Source organism: Pipistrellus hanaki (genome assembly GCF_964339955.1).
Source record: "Pipistrellus hanaki genome assembly, chromosome: 1".
Lineage (NCBI taxonomy): Eukaryota > Metazoa > Chordata > Mammalia > Chiroptera > Vespertilionidae > Pipistrellus > Pipistrellus hanaki.
Window position 1 is genome coordinate 73,595,432 of NC_140503.1, and position 8,957 is coordinate 73,604,388.

General features: G+C 45.0%; 1 protein-coding gene across 1 annotated transcript in view; it reads right to left on the reverse strand.

Moving 5' to 3' along the window:
• Positions 1–8,957, reverse strand: part of LOC311610225 (mast cell protease 4-like) — an 87,718-nt gene that overhangs the window by 25,237 nt on the left and 53,524 nt on the right. The window lies entirely within an intron of this gene.

Here is an 8,957-nt window from a genome sequence, read left to right on the forward strand (position 1 = left end):
TATAATGGAGCTGAAAAATTCCTGTTGCCTAGTGATGTCATAGCCACCCTGGCTCAAGGCATTACTCACATGTTTGTAGTGATGCCAGTGTAAACAAACCTACTGGCTGCCAGTCTTGTAAAAGTATAATACATACAATTCCCAGAACATAATCGTGGATAATGATAATAAACAAGTGTTACTGGTTTGTATATTTACTATTCTGTACTTTCTATTTTTATTTTAGTGTGTTCTATTTATACTGCAAAACAGTATGCGTATTATGCAGGCAGCAGCCTCATAGATCTTTTGTTTACCAAATCTCTTGATTACAACATTTTCTCTTATGCTTGATTTAACTTGTGTTGTTTTGTACAGTGACTTGCTATACAGGTTTGCAGTCTAGGAGCAATAAACTATGACATATGGCTTCGGTGTGTAATAGGCTATACCATCTAGGTGTGTCTAAGTACATTCCCTGATGTTCACACACCCAATACTAATACTAATATTCTGATGACACATTTCTCAGAGTATATCCCCGTCATTAAGCTGTGCATGCCTGTATATGCTCTCAACTATGCTTTTGACTTAATCATACCTGGTGAACATTCTTCTATGTGGCAAATTGTACTTCTATGCCTTAACTTTAAAGGTTCCATGCTGAAACCGGTTTGGCTCAGTGGTAGAGCGTCCGTCTGCGGACTGAAAGGTCCCAGGTTTGATTCCGGTCAGGGGCATGTACGTTGGTTGCGGGCACATCCCCGGTGGGGGGTGTGCAAGAGGCAGCTGGTCGATGTTCCTCTCTCATCGACGTTTCTAGCTCTCTATCTCTCTCCCTTCCTCTCTGTAAAAAAATCAATAAAATATATTAAAAAAAAAATAAAGGTTCCACCGTGTTCAATCATATGTAACATTTAAAAAGCCAATCCCCAAATTTGTGCTAGACATAGGTATAGTTTCTATGATTTGACTTACTTAACAGATGTATAAAAAATAATCTTGTCCACATTTCTTGGAGTGGTTAATGCCTAAGTAAAAGACTGCCTTTTCTTATTTTTATTTTTAGGACCTTTGTGTACCAGGTGTGAAATTGTTATTTTCTCAATGGCCGTATTGAAGCTAAGTATTATTATTATTATTTGTAAATTCTTCTTAACCAGAAAAACAAAAAATTAATGCTGTTTGAAACCACATTAATTAGTAAACTTTGACTTTCCCCCAAATCTTTAGTTTTTCTTATAACTTGTCTATTAATGTTCTAAGCTTAGTTTTCTTTCTTTATTTCATTTCCTTATCCTAGTTTTCTGGAGCAGTGGATAATACAGGTATGAATGGCTTGCATAATCTATATTATAAAAGACCAGTGGCCGTAATGCTGGAATGCTGGAACGACCAAATAATCAGTCACCAGGAGGTGTATTGATGGGTCTTGCAGCACTGCGGGTCTCGGTCTCGTGGCATGGTAGGAGGGAGTCTGGGTTCTGCCTGCGTGGAGGGGTGGTCTGGGTCTTGCACGATTTCATGCACTGGGTCTCTAGACCTATATAATAAAACCCTAATATGCAATTGACCGAACAGCAGGATGGCCAGTCGCTATGACAAGCACTGACCACGAGGGAACAGATGCTTAATGCAGGAGCTGCCCCCTGGTGGTCAGTGTGCTCCCACAGGGGGAGCGCTACTCAGGCATAAGCCAGATGGCTGGCGCAGTGGTGTTGACAGGAGCCTGTCCTGCCTCTGCGGCTGTGTTAAGGAACCCTTGGGGGGATGTCTAACGACCAGCTTAGACCTGCTCCCCAGCCATCGGACATCCCCTGAGGGGTCCTGGACTGCGAGCAGATGCAAGCCAGGCTCAGTGCATGAATGCTGTGCACCGGGCCTCTAGTACATACATAATGTGATGTACCATAGTTTAGCTTTTCCCTGTTTTGGACATTAATATAATTACAATTTGTAGTCTATCTTATAAAAGCCTAATATGCTATGTGTCTGGTCATTCAGAGACCAGTCAACTGTTTAACCAATCAAAGCGTAATGTGCTAATGATATGCTAAGGCTGCTCAACTGCTTGCTATGATGTATACTGACCACCAGGGGACAGATGCTCCACAGATAGGAGTTTGCTCCTGGGGTCCAACCAATCGGGACTTAGCTAGATGGGCCAGACACACCCTGAATCCCTCCCACGATCCTTCCCCAGTCATTGGTGTGGTACCTCAGTCTGGTCTATGCCCTCTCTCAATTTGGGACCCTTCAGGGGATGTCGGAGAGCCAGTTTCAGCCTGATCCCACAGGCCACTCCCCTCAAAAGAGTGTCAGACACAGGGCTCAGGGCTGGTGAGTGCTGCTGTAGCATCATGAGCCTCTCCAAATTGGGATTGATTGGGTGTGAGCCTGTGGCAGGCGCAGTGTGGCTGGGATGAGTGGGAGCGGCAGGTAGGAGCTGGCATTGTACTGTGGGTTTTGGCCCGATCCCTGTAGGCCACCCAGAGGGGCCCCACCCATGCACGAATTTGTGCACTGGTCTTCTAGCTATTAAATAATGGTGTGATGAACATTGTTGTAAGTAAACGCCCCCCCTCCCCCACCCCACACACTTTAGACCTTCCATAGAATAAGGGTTCTAGAAATAAAAATCACTTCATCAAAAGAGAGAGAAATAAATGTAAACATAATTAGAAATCATTTTAAGGAAATGTGTATTGTCAAGAGCACCCTTGTGCTCATGATGCTCAGTCATCCTGTGTCAAGTACAGAGGAAGACACCCACCAGGAGCTGTCCTTCAAGGCCACACACTTTGCCCTTGGGGTTGGGTACCCGTGGACTCTCTGCTGCTGGCTCTGCCTTACACCTGGGGCCCCAGGAAGCTCCTCATGGCTGACTGCCTCGGGCTCCATTTCTTTTGTGTAATGGCTCCTCCTGGGGGTTGTGTTTGACTGAAGTGGCCTCTTAGCACCTGCACCATCTACCTTCACCTCTCATCTCACATGTGCATTCAGCTCTTCTCTCACCTGTGCTTCTGCCAGGGCTGGGAGCTCCAGGGAACACATGGTGCATGGCGTAGGGATGGTCTAGTGAAAAATGAGCTTTTATTTGCTTTCCAGCTTACATTTAAATGTGCTGGGTTTTGTTCCTCATATCCTTGTGATTTATTTATTTATTATTATTTTTTATGTCGGTCCCACTTGACTCCTTGCTTGTGCAGCTGCTGTGAATTTATTGTGTTCTGTCACTCCAGCCATCGGTGGTGCTGTTTGGAAGATACAGGACTCTGACATAGGGTCATCTGGGTCACAATGAACTGACTGCCTTGCACTTGAAATGTGGCATTTTGTGGGTTTGTGGGCTGAGTCTAATGCCCCTTACATGATCTGTAAGTAAAGATATGGCTGCCCTGGCTGTCTCCTCCCTCACCTCCCTACATGGACTCCACTGAGTGGACTGGAATCTGCAGGAACTGCATATCTCCAAGTCTCTTTAATTTCACTGTGCTGTGGGAATGGCTGATCTTTCCTAACCCTCTAGGAAAGACTAGATTCTTGTCCGGCCAGCGTGTCTCAGTGGTTAAGCACCCACCTATGCACCAGGAGGTTTGCCTGGATTGTGGATTCGATCACCAGTGGGGGGCATGCAGGAGGCAACTGATCAATGATTCTCTCTTATCGTTGATGTTTCATTTCTCCCTCTCTGAAGTCAATAAAAATACATATTTAAAAAAATACTAGATTCTTGGACCCAGGTTGTGCTTGTTTTTAGGCTGAGGCATGAAGGTATGGTCACTCCCATATCCTAGAGCTCCCCAAATTCCTTTCTCTTGGGACCTGTCTAGGTAAACGCTGGAAACCTGACCTGACCTTGAAGCTGGTCTTCATCTTCCTTGTGTCCCCTACACAAATCTTTAGCACCTGGAGAAGTGGGATTCACACTCAGGGTCCTCCTATTCGGTCAGCTCTACCTCCTGCAAAGTGCCTGAAGTGCCTATTGTGACCCACCACCAGCTCCCCATACTTCTGTCCTGGGCTTACTGCGGTCTCCTCCTGAACAGGCAGGGACACCACGCCTTTGGTCTTTGTGGCCTTTCTCAACTGCCAATGGGGAAAGAGTCCAGGTCAGCCAATGGCCTTTGGGCCTGGATACTGAAATGGGGCTGCATTGTCTTTCTCCTCGCTGAGCCATTGGCAGTGGTCACATGGCCGGGACAGGAAAGAGGGAAGGGACAGGTCTTGGTGGGAGGAGAAATAATGAGGACCCAGGAGAGTAAAAGCAGCAGGAGGTTTCCTTACCTGCAGTAACGTGATGTCCTTGGAGAAATTCTTTGATCTTGTACAAGTGCACCTGAAACTCAGCCAGGTGGTACCTTCAGTAGTAGGTTGTGGCTGTCCTTTATAATTATAATCCTTGAGAGGGAAGGCTTTGAGCACAGGTGACCTGCTGCATGTCCCCCAGTTTATATTGTGGGTGACATTTTGCTGGTCCAGTGTCTAGAGAATCTTGTCTCTGATGTCCCTGGGCCTAGAAGTTACATCATTTGAAAACAGAGTATCCCAACACTTATCAGTGTAATGTCAGAAGGCAGAGTAATGGAAAGGAAGGCTCAGTGAGTTCTAAATAGCCCAATCCCAATTCTGTGCAAGAAGCAGCACCTTATGAACACATAGAAAAACATGCTTAAATGCATCAGTGATGATCATCTCCGGGTGGTGGAATTCTCAGTAATTTTCTTTTTCTTGTTTGTATGTTCTGGATTAATTTCATTTATATGATGAATATAAATTACTTTTATATCCAACCTACACTTTTCCATAGTCTAAACACACTCATCAATGACAGACATTCAGCAAGCCGCTTCTTGTCAGCCTAGACTTCTCCAAGGTGGGTGTTTAAAATATGAGGCTACCGCCCTGAATCCAATCTTTTCAAAAAGATTCAGAGATTATAGAAAAATTCATTCAATTAGCTATAGGCTATTTAGTGAATAAAGAAGGGACCATTGATTTCTACTCTAGAAATGGGAGCTTATTAAATCTCTGGCAGAACCCTCCCGCTCCCAGTGTAGTTCTGGCCTTGCCTCAAGAGTGATGATGGGTGAGTCAATCCTGGAGTGCCTCAGTCTGGTCTCTGCAGTTTGAAGTACTTCTTATTTTTATTTGGTGTGGAAAGCTCGAGATCCTAGTGTGGAACCAGGGAGGTTTCCCATGTTTGCTGTAAAGGAAAGGGGGGTAGGACAAGTCACGGGAGCTATAACTCAATCCCTGAAAGGCAGGCCTAAGGCAGACTGACAGCGAGCCGGATTAGGAGCAGGGAAAAGTGGACAGTGTGGCCTTTCTTTGATTTGCAGTGGTGACCCAGGCCTAGTTCTTCAGCAGCCTGTCTTGTCACCCAGGCCTCTCTCCACTCGCTCCACCCCTGTATCCACACTCGCTTTGCCCTGGCCCCCTTGGCAGATCAAATGGCTCCTCTGACTAGACATTGGCTCTGCATATTCAGACCTTCCTGATTTACAGGCCCTGGGATAGTATCAGGGGTCCGCAGGAAGACAGAGACTCATCGGTGCGTCTCACCTTCCACTGCAGTGAGCCGCTGCCAGCATGAAGTCATTTCCTACCAGGAAACTCCCACATCTGCTCCAGCCTTGTTTGTTATGATAGAAACATACAGATGCCATGTAGGGTTGGAGTGCAGGCAGGCCTCTCTGCCCCACTTAATCTCCCCTGAAAGAGAAAATTGCCCTGGATCTCTGCTCATAGGCACTGCCTGGTGGCTTGAGACAGTGGGATGACCAGAGGCTGGGGTAGTCTGTAGTGGTCTTCAGGCTTCTGTGGGCAGCAAGGCAGGCTGCAGCATGACTTGTTGCCTTGCTTAGTTCTCAGGTGTGTTTCTCTCCCCCCGCCCCCCCCCCCCCCTACAGAGGAAGAGCCTAGCCCTTGTTCTGAATCAAACACACTTCAAATCAATGTTAAGGGATAGACTGTCCTAGAAGACCTGGAAATTAATTACTCTCTCTGACCTACCCAGGTTGCTTCTTTGTTCCCAAGCTTCTCAGACCCCTGTGTCCCATTTACTTCCAGGAAGGGTCTGATCTAAGACCTCAATGATTTGAGCTCATTGAGCAGAACACACTGGATTCTTTTCCCCCATCTTGAGTCAGGCAGGTAGTAAACCACCCACAAATGACTATGTGAATGAACGTCCTCAAATGTGCTTTGTCTAGCAGCTGGAGAGGGGCAGGCCTAATGTAATCTGAGCCCCAACTCGATTTACCATTCCAGGGCACTTACCCTCAGGATGAAGAGGAAAGAGTACAAAGGACTAGAAATCAGAGTGAGAGGGGGCAATGAACTGGAGGAGACTGGGTGGAAGCCAGTCTCCAGTAGGGCCGTGGGTGAAGTGCTGAGGCACCACTTTAATGGCTTGGTTAGGTTCTGAGTATCTGCCCTGGTAGAGATGAGAGGCTCGTGAGAGTGGACACAGGGAGAAGGTGACATCTAAGATATAAGCTCTTTCATTCTTGGCTCAGACAATAGCATCTGGAATAGATAACCACTCTTAGCTTGCAGAATGAGGAGTTATAGTCCTCATTTTCTTTTTCTTTTTCTTTTTTCCATTGCTTTTTAGAAAATGGAAGAGAGAGGAAAAGACAGAAACATCAATGTGAGAAAAACACATTAATTGGTTGCCTCCTGCACAAGTTCCGGCCAGGGCCCAGGTTGGGGAGGAGCCTGCAGCTATCCAATCCTACTCTTTGCTAAATGTCATTTTTTTTTTTATAACCCCCATTTTTAGGAGGTATAAATGCAAAAATGCCAAACACTGATCTTGCCTAAAATACACTAACCAAGAGCCCTGCCATCCATCAAGTTCTTGGTTGTTTCAGGCAACTGCAAACTGTTGGAGATGGGGGTGAGGATCAGTATTGGGGATGAAGTGGAGGTGGGATGTTGATGAGAGCACTAGAAAGATAAGGAAATGACAGAATGAGATTTTGAGAGAAGGAGTTTGACAAACAAATGTTCTTGAGTTCACTTTGTGATTTCTGGTCATCCCACTAAAGCCAATGTTATTTCAGATTGTTGATATTTCAAAGATTTAAAGGACTCTAATAGCCGAAACCGGTTTGGCTCAGTGGATAGAGCGTTGGCCTGTGGACTGAAAGGTTCCAGGTTCGATTCCGGTCAAGGGCATGTACCTTGGTTGTGGGCACATCCCCAGTAGGATGTGTGCAGGAAGCATCTGATCGATGTTTCTCTCTCATCGATGTTTCTAACTCTCTATCCATCTCCCTTCCTCTCTGTAAAAAATCAATAAAGTATTAAAAAAAAAAAAGACCCTAATAATAAAGTAGTTGTGGGACATGCAGGTAGAGACTGAAAGAGAAAAAACAAAGCTTTGCCACTCACTTTCAGTTTCTCAGTTGCTGGAAACCAAGATCAACAGTAATTAATATAAATGTGAGAAGTCCATCAGAAGGCTGACCTGGGCTCCTTTGATATTCATAGGGTAAATTTGCATTTTATTACCTACTGCTGACACAATGGCCTAAAGCAAACTCTCTCCTAACCCGATAATCTTACTGTTTACTAAATAATTACCTTTGATATATCTGTTTGCATTCCTAAAAGGCAATTGTGCATTCTAGTAAATAAAAGCAGCTGGGAACTTGACAACTACAGTTACGTTTTCCCTGGCTTCCCCCATAATTTCGAAATTATTATTTCTTGATTTGTGTTTCAATTTGTGCGTCAACCTTTTCTCCAAGCCTTTGAATCTGAAAGCCACGCTGTGTGGCTTTCACACTCAGGTCACTCCTGTCCTCCAAACCAAGTAATCAGTGAAGACTGTAATGTATGCAGAGATCTTGTCCCCTAGGCTCCTTGTCCCTGGTGAGGAACTGAGCTTTGCTGCTCACACAGTTTTCCTCACAGAGGTACTCAAGGGCTTTTGGAGGGCAAAGTTTCAAGGACTGATTCTACTTTTAATACAAGCAATCAGCCTAAGAGTTTGGATGACTTCTCTTTGTTCTTTTATAAAATGGATAGAAGAAGACTTCTGAAATCTTATCTCCAACTGGACAAAATGCTTCTGCTGCTTCTGCATCTTTTGGACAGTATTCCCCAGAGGTGGAACATGTGAAGTGTCTTCTCATTTTCATGCATGACAGTTCCTTTGAGGGTTTGTCATTGCTTTCTTACCTTTGATGATTTATGCCCCTTCCCCAACTTCAGTTTGGAAACCACAAGTATGTTCTGCAATGTTGTAGTGATTTATGAAATAAATGTGGGATAATAAGTACTATTAAATAATATTTATGAAGTTCTAGAAGCATAGAATATAAAAGATAAGAAGATATACCTTTGGCCCAAAGCAAATGTGTATTTAAGTGAATCTTGTCACATAGAACCATGAGTTCTAGCAACTTCCTTAGCTAATTTCTTGTACATTTGCTTAAGATATCACATTTTTCTGATAGATTATTTCCTCTGAGTTACTGGGATGCTCCTTTTGGCTACCCCCCCTGCCCCTCCCTCCCTCCACCCCCCCATCCCCGGACATGGCTCAGGCCCCCATTCTCCCCATGGATCCAGTAAATATTGGCAGGCAGTTGCCTCTCTCTGGTCTCCTTTCTCCCCACTTTACTTCTATCTCACCTGACCTCACACCTGCTCATCACAATTCTGTTTCTCTGACCAAGGGCAGAAGGCATCTGTGCCTCAGCTTAGCCTTAGGGACAGAAGCTTGGCTGCTTTTGTGAGGTTGTTATTAATGAGTTTGTAATTTGTTATTGCTTTTAGGGTCATGCTCACAGGAGGAAAATGCTGGGATGGAGCTACTTCTGGAGTCTGTGACGTTAGCTAGATGTGGTGCCTCTTCTTCTTGACTCAGATACCCGAGAACTCAGAAGGGGAAACTTGCTCCAACATTGCTGGTCATGGCAGAGGAGGTTGCTGCCCGCTTTTCCCAAACAAGTCTACTATCA